The following is a 13,680-nucleotide window of genomic DNA, read 5'->3' as shown; positions in this document are numbered from 1 at the left end:
ACCATACAATGCACCCTCCTATACCACTCCCCCCCCACACACACAATACAATGCAACTTCCATTACCCTTACCCACACACAATACAATGCACCACCCATCACCCCCTCCCCACACACAATACAATGCACCACCCATCACCCCCTCCCCACACACAATACAATGCACTACCCATCACCCCCTCCCATACACACACACACACACACACACACACTACAATGAACACCCCCTACTCACACACAATCACACACAATAAAATGCACCCCCATCACACTCCAACAGACACACTCATACAATACAATGCATCCCCCATTATCCCCTCCCCAGACATAATACAATGCACCTCCCATCACCCCCTACACACACAAAATACACTACCCCATCACTACACACTCCTGCCTTCCCCCTCCCTCAGAACACAGTAACCACCCCTGCCTGTCACAAAGCTGTGTTTCTTCATAAATATTCCTCCATTATTTGTCCTCAGCCCCTCCCCACTCATCCCCATTAATATCTTTGGCTCCTCCATGGAGCGCTTACCGCTGCCTGATGTATCCTGTGTGGCGCCCGCAGCACTGTGATGACGTCAGCAAGGTGCTGATCTCATCATGTTGCTGCACGTCGGGGGCGGGGCCCAGTCCCGGCGCACTGTTCAAATGTATTTACGTCTGAAAGACTCAAAAACATTTGAATAGGAAGGAGGAAGCTGCGGTCACCGGTACCGCCACTGCCACTCTCCTCAGCAGTGTGTCCATGCCAGGCAGACTATCACACATCAGGGCCGGCACAACACAGCGCGCTGCCTCCTGGTCCTGCTGCAGCTAGTGTGCGCACAGCAGATAATGCAGCCCGGCCTGCACACTGCTGAGCAGAGCGGCGGTGACTGCACATAGAGCGGCCCACTACAGGGACCGGCCCACTACAGGGACCGGCCCATCTGGCATTTGCCAGAATTGCCCTATGGTCAGTCTGGGCCTGTACACAATATTTTAGCTGCCCAGGAGGATGTCAATCAAGTAGAGGACGTGGTGCCATGCAGATAGTATGGGTCCAAATGGTCTTCCAGGCTAGTTTGCATGTAGCTACAAATCTTGATTTCTTTCATCAGATTACTATAAGTAACAAGTATAGTTTTTACTGATTTTCTACCACGTATACTTCCATATAAATATTTGTTTTGTAAAATCATTGTGATAGGTTCTTTTTATGAGGATGGAATTAGGAGGCTGTGGAGGACAGATTTGCTGGAAGACATAGTGCCCACTCATACGTCTTTTGTCCACTGCCAAACATTGCCTTTTACAACGTTCTAGTTGGTAAACATGTCCTTATCTACCCTAATCATCTGCATTTTGCCATTTCTGACATTTCTCTTTCCATCTGTAGTTTAGTTCTCACAATAACATTGTTAACTTGGCAGTTGCCATCCATACCCGATCGCACCGCCTTGCGACTGTGAAAGAGAGAAGGGAACCAAAACACAATTTTGCCTACATCCATAATAAACAGCAATTTACAGATCCGCGGATCCCACGTTATAATGTAATACATAGATTTACATGGCAGATGAGCATTGCCTGGTGGTGACTTTTACAAAGATAATATATTATGTATGGGATAAAGATTGAAAACAGTTCTTCTTAAGTCTATAAAAAGTGGGTGTAAGAGCAGAATGGCTGCTTTTCCATTGCCGTGCACAGATGGCCAATCTAGTTTTTGTTTACTTGTGCTTTTAATGGATTTCTATGTTACATTTGTCATGTTTAGGGAAGGTTGTGCAGGACGGAAAGCCCGGCTCCTGTAGTGCGGTATAAACGGCTGTGTGACTTACAGCCTGCTGCGCTATATCTTATATCTCTTCTACCGTTACATATTGATGGGAACAAAATAGATTTACATTGAACGCCAGCCGCCTATAACAATTGTTTTTTTATCCATGTTATGGAAATAACACCGCTCATAAATCTCCTAAGTTGCCGCAGAAAGCTTTGTGTTTCCTCACAACGCACGATTTCATGAGGCTTTGTTGCAAATAGAATTATAAAATGTGATAAGGAATATATGGGGATTTTATTTGTTACATACGGCATACAGTATGGAAATATGAAATTCTAAATTTGTAGACAGATCAATGATGATAATTTGTTCTATGGCACTCAGATACTAACCGCACACGTTGCTGGCAGCCTATACACTATGGGTGACCTAGTGTAGATCGCTTAATGCACATTTTTTGCTGTTGTTGGCTTGTAAAAAGGATCGGTATGGCCGCTTTCACACTGTATTCCGGTCCCCATTCAGTGGTCCCTTCGGAGCTTCCATCCCAACCCCAGCCCCTCGCAAAATGGGTTTCAGACCGATGGGGCTTTTGACTATAATCGTGCAGACTGAGTCACCGTATGCTCTGTTGTGCACCATTTTTGGGAGTATACGGTTACTGGACAAAAAACCATAGTCAGCTCACCCCTCTTCACTCTCAAACTCCAACCGATGCAGGGAACGCCCAGGCCCGGGCGAGAAGACAACTTCAAAAAGGCAGATATCCAGCATCAAGGAGAGTAGTAGATTAAAACTTGCTTTTATTTGGACAAGTAAAAACAAAATGTGGTCCAGTAAGCACAGAGGCACAAGTATTAGGCGTGTAAACCAACGCGTTTCGACCAGAGCGTCTTATTCATGGCATGTGAATTACCCCAAAACTGATACCATATAAAGGAGGCACACATTATACGTCATTGGCAAGGCTGAGTGCTTAATTAAAATTAAAACAGGTGCAAGTCCCGGTGCAATATAAACATATGGGACTGGAGTAAAAACATGTGGGTGGAGAACCGCAATATGAAGAACAGCATATACATTGACATATAAATGAAAAAGTAAAACACAGATCAGAAGTTGTAGTTAACAGAGGATTTAAATTGAAAACAAAAAAATGGGTGTGCATATATGCATATGTGTGCTTCATTTAAGGAAATTGTGATGAAGCATTAGGAAAGGAAGAGAAAAATCTTTTTATTACAACACATTGTGAGAATGAAACCTGCTGGACATTCAGACTGTGCGATATTATAGCACCAGATCCGAAAATCCAGCTATGATTCCTTCATTAGTGTACTTGCTCGGATGATTCAGGTAGTAACTTAGCCGATCCCAATAAATGTAAATAAGTCCAAAAGATTTACAATGGACATTCACAAAAAAATATATATACTGTGAAACGATCATAGTGTTGTATACACTGGCAATCGAGATATCCGGCAAAAGCCATGCAAGTCTCACAGGTAACATACTCACAATATATCATGTATGATGAATTTGACAAAGGTAATTACCCCTTGATAAATTACAAGCCATGAATGGCGTTCAATACAGATTTGGGCGTTATATATGAAACTTGCATGGATGAAAAGTAACTCTTTAGCAAGTTTACATCCCGTGCAATGAATATATATGCAACGGGAGGATCACTCGCGGAACAACAAAAATTTCAATTTATCCACAAAGCGAACCTGTACATGTCTGCAGGGCTCTTGATATATATAGCAAAACTTTTTGTTCCACGTAATTTTTTGTATATTAAAAGAACTTTTAGTCACATTTAGTAGTAAGGTATATATTTTGTATTTTTTGCGGAAATAATTTTAATATTAATAATATCATGACATTGAGAAAGAGGAAAATATAGTGCATGGAAAATCTTATTAAAGCTTTATGAATTATAGATATTATTTTTATTTTTATTTTTAATGGGTAACTTAGGAATATTGCAGAATTAAATCTTGCCGGATGTTCAGATCATGCGGTATCCTGGTACCAAGTCCGAAGATCCAGAAGGATTCTCTATTCAGGAGTTTTCCTCTGTGATCTCCTCCTTTTACTGGCTTGATCACTCTTTCGATGCCCATAAATGGAAATGAGTCCAAGCATTTGTTGTGGATATTCACAAAGTATCGTCAGACAACTAAAATTTTGGAGACATTGACATTCAAGGCATCAGAAAAGTGTCGCTTATATTATAGCACTAGATCCGAAAATCCAGCTTAATTCCCTCATTATATATTTGCTCTGATGATTCAGTCAGTGATTTAGTCGATTCCAATAAATGTAGATAGGTCCAAAGATTTACAATGGACAATCACAGAAATATTGTAAAATCGTCATGATGTTATATATACTGGCAATCGAGGTGTCCGGCAAGCCATGCAAGTCTCCTAGGAAACATACTTATATTATATCATATATGATGAATTCAACACGGGGTAATTTCCCTTTAACTTTTTAGCAAATTTACATCCCGTGCAATGATTATATATGTAACGGGAGGATCACTCGCAGGACAGCAAAGATTTCAATTCATCCACAAATCGAACCTATAAGTGACTGCAAAACTCTTGGTATATAAGGCAAAAAGCCTTTCTTTCCACGTGATTTTTTTGTATATTGAGAAAAAAAACAAAAACTTTTAGTCTCATAAGTAGTAAGTTATATTTTTAGGGAAATAATTTTAATAATGTCATGCCATTGAGAAAAAGGAATATACAATGCATGGATAATCCTACCAAAGTTATTTGTATATGAATTATCACTATTATTTTAGGAGTATTGCAAAATTCGGCAGGATTACCCATTAAAAATAAAAATAAAAATAATATCTATAATTCATAAAGCTTTAATAAGATTTTCCATGCACTATATTTTCCTCTTTCTCAATGTCATGATATTATTAATATTAAAATTATTTCCGCAAAAAATACAAAATATATACCTTACTACTAAATGTGACTAAAAGTTCTTTTAATATACAAAAAATTACGTGGAACAAAAAGTTTTGCTATATATATCAAGAGCCCTGCAGACATGTACAGGTTCGCTTTGTGGATAAATTGAAATTTTTGTTGTTCCGGGAGTGATCCTCCCGTTGCATATATATTCATTGCACGGGATGTAAACTTGCTAAAGAGTTACTTTTCATCCATGCAAGTTTCATATATAACGCCCAAATCTGTATTGAACGCCATTCATGGCTTGTAATTTATCAAGGGGTAATTACCTTTGTCAAATTCATCATACATGATATATTGTGAGTATGTTACCTGTGAGACTTGCATGGCTTTTGCCGGATATCTCGATTGCCAGTGTATACAACACTATGATCGTTTCACAGTATATATATTTTTTTGTGAATGTCCATTGTAAATCTTTTGGACTTATTTACATTTATTGGGATCGGCTAAGTTACTACCTGAATCATCCGAGCAAGTACACTAATGAAGGAATCATAGCTGGATTTTCGGATCTGGTGCTATAATATCGCACAGTCTGAATGTCCAGCAGGTTTCATTCTCACAATGTGTTGTAATAAAAAGATTTTTCTCTTCCTTTCCTAATGCTTCATCACAATTTCCTTAAATGAAGCACACATATGCATATATGCACACCCATTTTTTTGTTTTCAATTTAAATCCTCTGTTAACTACAACTTCTGATCTGTGTTTTACTTTTTCATTTATATGTCAATGTATATGCTGTTCTTCATATTGCGGTTCTCCACCCACATGTTTTTACTCCAGTCCCATATGTTTATATTGCACCGGGACTTGCACCTGTTTTAATTTTAATTAAGCACTCAGCCTTGCCAATGACGTATAATGTGTGCCTCCTTTATATGGTATCAGTTTTGGGGTAATTCACATGCCATGAATAAGACGCTCTGGTCGAAACGCGTTGGTTTACACGCCTAATACTTGTGCCTCTGTGCTTACTGGACCACATTTTGTTTTTACTTGTCCAAATAAAAGCAAGTTTTAATCTACTACTCTCCTTGATGCTGGATATCTGCCTTTTTGAAGTATACGGTTACTGGAGGCCGACACCCAGACTTAGTAGACTTTGTCTTCGTGTCTGCCTCCAGTAGGTATATACTCCCAAAAATGGTGCACAACAGAGCACACGGTGACTCCGTCTGCACCATTATAGTCAATGGCCCCATCAGTCCGAAACCCGTTTTGCAAGGGGTTGGGTTTGGGATGGAAGCCCCGATGGGACCACTGAATGCACCATTATGGTCAGTGGCCCTGCAACGCATATGTCCAAAACCCGTTTTGCTGGGGGCTTGGACAGAAGTCCCGATGAGACCACTGAACGGGGATTAGAATGCAGTGTGTCTATAATTCTACCTATTGGCAGTCTTACAAAAATCCTGTAACCATGCATTAAAACTGATCCTGCAGAGATCCATTTGGGAAAAAGGTTCTGCAAACACCGCTTTTTGTCCATTTTTAAATAACAAATGTCTGACGCCTTATCCGTTTTTTGTAACATTGCAGTCTATGAAGAACAGATTCGTTAACGGATTCCTATTAAATCATCAGTTATTCTTGCATTTGTAACGGATCCATTTTTTTCTTATAGGATCCGTTATAAATAGAAGGTAAATAGCAATCATTTAATGGATCCATTCTCCATAGACTCCGATGTTAAAAAAACAAAACAATCCGGCTTAAATCATTTTGCCAATGGATCTCTACAGGATCCGTTCTAACAGCTGGTTACAGGACATATGAACTCAGCCTTATCGTATACATGGACCTTTATAGAAAATGATAAAAAAGCCTCAATATGGCGCCAACTTTCATCATGCAAGTGATAAGATCCTAGTGTTGTTTAATCACACACACACCATTTAATAAACACTTGGAACAATTCCTTACCACCTTTTATGCAAACAATGTATTTCCTGTTAGGAGAAGAGTCCTTCACCAAGTCTCGCCACAAAAATACAAAGAGCATGAAACCAAGTATAGAGCCAAGCGCTCTTTAGTGAATGAAGAGAAAAAGATCCTCCAGCGTCCAAGTCCATTAAAAATATGTTTATTGAAAAATGTAGTAAGACATACAAATAAGCCACTGAACGTGCTGTGTTCAAACCAACGCGTTTCGACTTACAAAGTCTTAAGGCCCCGTTACACACAACGACGTATCTAACGATATATCGCCGGGGTCACAAATTCCGTGATGCACCTACGGCGTCGTTAGCGACGTCGTTGTGTGTAACAGCTCCGAGCGAGTGTTAGCGATCAAAAATACTCACATTATCGTTGATCGTTGACACGTCGTTCATTTTCATAAAATCTTTGCTGTTGCAGGACGCTGGTTGTTCGTCGTTCCTGTGGCAGCACACATCGCTACGTGTGACACCGCAGGAACGAGGAACAACCTCGTACCTGCGGCCGCCCACAATGAGGAAGGAAGGAGGTGGGCGGGATGTTACGTCCCGCTCATCTCCGTCCCTCTGCTTCTATTGGGCGGCCGCTTAGTGACGCCGCTGTGACGCCGCACAAACCACCCCCTTAGAAAGGAGGCGGTTCGCCGGGCCTCTTTAGTTACCACATGCAGGGCCGGCTTCAGGTTTTTGTGGGCCCCGGGTGGAAGAGTCCCAGTGGGCCCCATAAACACGCAGACACACACACATACACAGATATGTACACGTACATATACATATTTAAAGACAAACTCACAAAAATACATATAAACAGACAAATCTATATAGTCATATACACTGACCTACATAGATACACATCATACATGCATACAGACAGCCACACACAGCTCTGCTGCATACATACGGAGACACACACTGCTCTGCGGCATACATACACACACACACTGCTCTGCTGCATACATACAGACATACTCACACACACACTGCTCTGCTGCATACATACAGACAGACACAGCTCTGCTGCATACATACATACATACAGACACACACTGCTCTGCTGCATACATACAGACAGATACACACTGCTCTGCTGCATACATACAGAAACACACACTGCTCTGCTGCATACATACAGACACACACACACACACACACTGCTCTGCTGCATACATACTGTGAGACTGTGACCGGGGTTATCTATGACGGCCGGTATGTCTCGCCCCGGTTGTTCTCACTCCATGATAGAAAGTAGATCTACTCCAGGGTTAATGCTGTTTCCCTACAGGCTGAAGGAAGGGTTAAATGGAAACAGGAACAAGGGCAGGTGTGCCGGGTGTGAGGGAGTGAACAGAACTCCCTGTGCTCTCTGCTGGAGAGGCACATGTACAGTTAGGTCCAGAAATATTTGGACAGTGACACAATTTTCGCGAGTTGGGCTCTGCATGCCACCACATTGGATTTGAAATGAAACCTCTACAACAGAATTCAAGTGCAGATTGTAACGTTTAATTTGAAGGTTTGAACAAAAATATCTGATAGAAATTGTAGGAATTGTACACATTTCTTTACAAACACTCCACATTTTAGGAGGTCAAAAGTAATTGGACAAATAAACCAAACCCGAAAAAAAAATTTTTTATTTTCAATATTTTGTTGCGAATCCTTTGGAGGCAATCACTGCCTTAAGTCTGGAACCCATGGACATCACCAAACGCTGGGTTTCCTCCTTCTTAATGCTTTGCCAGGCCTTTACAGCCGCAGCCTTCAGGTCTTGCTTGTTTGTGGGTCTTTCCGTCTTAAGTCTGGATTTGAGCAAGTGAAATGCATGCTCAATTGGGTTAAGATCTGGTGATTGACTTGGCCATTGCAGAATGTTCCACTTTTTTGCACTCATGAACTCCTGGGTAGCTTTGGCTGTATGCTTGGGGTCATTGTCCATCTGTACTATGAAGCGCCGTCCGATCAACTTTGCGGCATTTGGCTGAATCTGGGCTGAAAGTATATCCCGGTACACTTCAGAATTCATCCGGCTACTCTTGTCTGCTGTTATGTCATCAATAAACACAAGTGACCCAGTGCCATTGAAAGCCATGCATGCCCATGCCATCACGTTGCCTCCACCATGTTTTACAGAGGATGTGGTGTGCCTTGGATCATGTGCCGTTCCCTTTCTTCTCCAAACTTTTTTCTTCCCATCATTCTGGTACAGGTTGATCTTGGTCTCATCTGTCCATAGAATACTTTTCCAGAACTGAGCTGGCTTCATGAGGTGTTTTTCAGCAAATTTAACTCTGGCCTGTCTATTTTTGGAATTGATGAATGGTTTGCATCTAGATGTGAACCCTTTGTATTTACTTTCATGGAGTCTTCTCTTTACTGTTGACTTAGAGACAGATACACCTACTTCACTGAGAGTGTTCTGGACTTCAGTTGATGTTGTGAACGGGTTCTTCTTCACCAAAGAAAGTATGCGGCGATCATCCACCACTGTTGTCATCCGTGGACGCCCAGGCCTTTTTGAGTTCCCAAGCTCACCAGTCAATTCCTTTTTTCTCAGAATGTATCCGACTGTTGATTTTGCTACTCCAAGCATGTCTTCTATCTCTCTGATGGATTTTTTCTTTTTTTTCAGCCTCAGGATGTTCTGCTTCACCTCAATTGAGAGTTCCTTAGACCGCATGTTGTCTGGTCACAGCAACAGCTTCCAAATGCAAAACCACACACCTGTAATCAACCCCAGACCTTTTAACTACTTCATAGATTACAGGTTAACGAGGGAGACGCCTTCAGAGTTAATTGCAGCCCTTAGAGTCCCTTGTCCAATTACTTTTGGTCCCTTGAAAAAGAGGAGGCTATGCATTACAGAGCTATGATTCCTAAACCCTTTCTCCGATTTGGATGTGAAAACTCTCATATTGCAGCTGGGAGTGTGCACTTTCAGCCCATATTATATATATAATTGTATTTCTGAACATGTTTTTGTAAACAGCTAAAATAACAAAACTTGTGTCACTGTCCAAATATTTCTGGACCTAACTGTATATTGTTGTGGACTTTTGTTTGGACATTAAACCGTGTGCTGTGAACCTTAATGCCTGGATCCCGTGTCTTCTGCTGCGCAGCCGACCACGCTACCTCACATATGGTGGAGAATCGGCGGGCATGCCAGCCCGGTGAGGTGTAGCATCCATCCCTGGTGACCCGGTAGCACATGTCCTGGATTCGAGCGGCTATACTACAGCCCAAACCCGGTGACGCCATGGAGGATATACTAAAGCAGCTGGCTCAGGCTAATGCACAGCAACAACAGGCTAATGAACAGCAGCAACAGACCAATGCACACCTGCTCCGGGCGTTGGAACGTCAGCAGCAATCCTTGCAAGTGCAGGAAAAAAGGCACCAAGAACAGATGGTTCTCCTGGCCAAGTCGATCCGTGCCGGACCGGCAGCAACAACCCCGGGACCGGGTGACGACGGCAGCGTCCGGAAAGCGGTGAGACAAGCGTTACAAAAGATGACCCCGGGGGATGATGTGGAAGCGTTCCTGGCGGTGTTTGAGCGGGTGGCCGAGCGGGAAAAGCTGCCGACCCCCCAGTGGGCTGAGGTATTGTCGCCCTATCTGACGGGGGAACCCCAAAAAGCGTACCTCTGTACCGAGGACGCCATTGACTATGCGACCCTGAAAGCCGAAATACTGGCTCGGTTGGGGGTGAATACCTATGTACGGGCTCAGCGGGTAAATCAGTGGTTCTATGAGGAAGCCAAACCCGTACGCTCCCAGGCCTATGACTTGTTGCATCTTGTAAAAAAGTGGTTGCAGCCTGACACTCTGAGCCCGGCGCAAATGGTGGAAAGGGTAGTAGTTGATCGTTTTGTGCGCACTTTACCCGTCATCGTTCAACGGTGGGTAGGACAGGGTGACCCGAGTACCCTGGACCAATTAGTGTCCCTGGTAGAGCGGCATGTGGCTACGCAGGACTTGATACGGGACACTGAGACTTTGCGTACCGCCCGTCGGTCCGGCCCCTCCAAGCCTAGGGCCAAGGACCCACCGCTGACAACGGTGCAGGAGTCTCCTACCGTCCCGTCTGAGACCGCGCCCGCCGTTCCTGAGGTCCGGAAGGTTCTGTACCCTAAACGACAACCCGTCAAGGGGGTTTCCTTCCCTGTTAGATGTTGGCGGTGCCAGCGGGTGGGACATATGGAAGCCCAGTGTCCACTCACCACGGAACCCATGGATTGTGGGGTTACCCGGCGGGGTTCAATGTATGCTCAGGTGGTGTGTACCGCTGACCTGGTCTCCCCAGAGACGGAGCCCCACTTGTGCCAAATACAGGTGAATGGATGTCCGGTTACAGGATTGTTGGATTCCGGAAGCTTAGTGACCCTTGTGCGATCCACCTTGAGGGCTAAAGTAAAGGCCACAGGACGTACCGTGGGGGTGGTTTGCATACATGGGGACCGCCGAGACTATCCCACGGGGATTGTCCCCATCACAGCACCTTGCGGTCAGGTGCAGCATGAGGTGGGACTTCTTAACACTCTTCCTTATGACGTGATCCTAGGAAGGGATCTGCCCTATTTTTGGACTTTATGGAAGGGACCCCCTAAGTCCCCTCAGATATTGGTCAGTCCGGGACCTGAGCCCCACAATCCTGAATCCGGGACGCCTGCCGTAGGGGTCACCATGATAGGGACAGAGTGTGAACCCGATAGGTCACCCATAGAGGTATTGGCAGGAGAGGCTGAGATGGTCGAGCCCATCCCGGAGTTGGAGGCGTCCCCGGATACGTTTGGGACAGCCCAACTCCAGGACCCTACGTTAATACATGCCCGGAGTCGGGTGACAGTAGTTGACGGGGTGGCACAGCTGCCCGGTGCCCAGGTAAGGTACCCCCATTTCGCTCTTAAGCAGGATTTACTCTACCGGGTAGATGAAATACGGGGCGTGGGGGTCGAGCAGTTGGTGGTGCCCCAGCCGTATCGCCGGCGGGTCCTCGACTTGGCTCATAAACACCTGATGAGTGGCCACCTAGGGGTCAAGAAAACGCAGGAGCGAATATTGCAAAGGTTCTATTGGCCCGGGGTCTTTGGGGAGGTAAAACGGTTCTGCGAAACCTGCCCGGAGTGTCAGCTTACCGCACCCCTGACCCATTTTCGCAGTCCGTTGGTACCGTTACCCATTATAGAAGTCCCTTTTGAACGGATAGGGATGGATCTGGTGGGGCCCCTCGTAAAGTCCGCTCGAGGGCACCAACACATCCTAGTGATCGTTGACTATGCCACCCGGTATCCCGAGGCGATACCTCTCAGACATACTGCAGCAAAGCTTATAGCTCGGGAGTTGTTTGCTGTGTTCTGCCGGGTGGGGTTGCCCAAGGAGATCCTTACGGATCAGGGGACCCCATTCATGTCTAAAGTGACCAAAGAGCTATGCCGGCTACTCCAGATCAAGCAGTTGCGTACGTCTGTGTATCATCCTCAAACGGACGGTTTAGTCGAGCGTTTCAATAAAACCCTGAAAACCATGCTAAAAAGGGTGATTTCAAAAGACGGGAAAGACTGGGATATGATGCTTCCCTATTTGATGTTTGCCATCCGTGAGGTGCCAGAGGCATCCACGGGGTTTTCGCCTTTTGAGTTGTTATACGGGCGACATCCCCGGGGATTGTTGGACCTGGCAAAGGAAACATGGGAGCAGGAGCCTACCCCCCATAAAAGTGTGATTGAACACATTTTGGGTATGCAGAACCGCATAAGCGCGGTCATGCCAATTGTGAAGGAGCATTTACAGGAGGCTCAGGCCGCGCAAAGCGGCCGCTACAATAGACAAGCCACCGTGCGGACCTTTAAACCCGGGGATCGGGTGTTGGTATTAATCCCCACGGCGGAGAGTAAATTCCTGGCTCAGTGGCAAGGCCCCTACGAGATAAAGGAAAGAGTCGGGGTGGTCAACTATAAAGTATTGCAGCCCGGTAGGCGGAAACCTGAACAAATATACCATGTCAACCTATTAAAACCTTGGCAGGAACGGGAAAGCCTGATGGCTGGTTTTTCCCCATCTCCCTCCTCTTCGGGTCATTCACATCCGGCTCCAGCGACCTCCGGAGAGGACGAACCGGAAGTAAGGATTGGAGAAGCCCTCACCAAGACTCAGAGGCGAGAGGCCAGATGGTTGGTTCAGCAGAACCCCGATGTCTTCTCCGAGCTGCCCGGTAGGACCAGTCTGATACGACATGATATTGTCACCGAGCCCCACCTGAAGGTACGCCTGAAGTCATACCGGGTACCGGAGGCTCGACGACAAGCCATATCGGAGGAAGTAAAGACAATGTTATGCCTGGGGGTCATCGAAAAATCCCGGAGTGAATGGGCTAGTCCGATTGTCCTAATACCAAAACCCGATGGCTCCTTAAGGTTCTGCAATGACTTTAGGAGATTGAACGAAATATCCAAGTTCGATCTCTACCCCATGCCCCGGGTGGATGAGCTGATTGATAGGCTGGGACAGGCGCGATATTTTACCACGCTCGACCTGACCAAGGGGTACTGGCAGGTGCCACTGACGGAGTCCGCCAAGGAGAAAACCGCTTTTGTTACGCCGGAGGGTCTCTTCCACTATGTTGTCTTGCCTTTTGGGTTACATGGCGCTCCGGCCACGTTCCAGAGGTTGATGGACTTAGTGCTGGAACCCCACCAGGCGTATGCATCAGCGTACCTTGATGACATCATTATTTACAGCTCCGATTGGCAGACCCACTTGGAACAGGTACAAGCGGTGGTGGACGCGCTTCGAACAGCCGGATTGACAGCCAATCCCAAGAAATGTGCGTTGGGACACACGGAAGCCCGCTACTTGGGCTACGTGATAGGCCAAGGAGTGATTAAGCCCCAAATTAACAAGGTTGAGGCGATCCAGAAGTGGCCTAGACCCCTGACCACGAAGCAGGTTAGGGCCTTC

At 45.2% G+C, this 13,680-nt stretch overlaps 1 protein-coding gene across 9 annotated transcripts in view; it reads left to right on the top strand.

Annotated features, from left to right (window-relative positions):
• The window catches only part of APBB2 (amyloid beta precursor protein binding family B member 2), a 556,523-nt gene that overhangs the window by 108,318 nt on the left and 434,525 nt on the right, over nt 1–13,680 (top strand). The window lies entirely within an intron of this gene.

The sequence above is a fragment of the Anomaloglossus baeobatrachus genome, chromosome 1 (assembly GCF_048569485.1).
Source record: "Anomaloglossus baeobatrachus isolate aAnoBae1 chromosome 1, aAnoBae1.hap1, whole genome shotgun sequence".
Classification (NCBI taxonomy): Eukaryota; Metazoa; Chordata; class Amphibia; order Anura; family Aromobatidae; genus Anomaloglossus; species Anomaloglossus baeobatrachus.
Note: the sequence above shows the minus strand (reverse complement) of the source record. Positions and strands in the feature narration are given on the sequence as shown.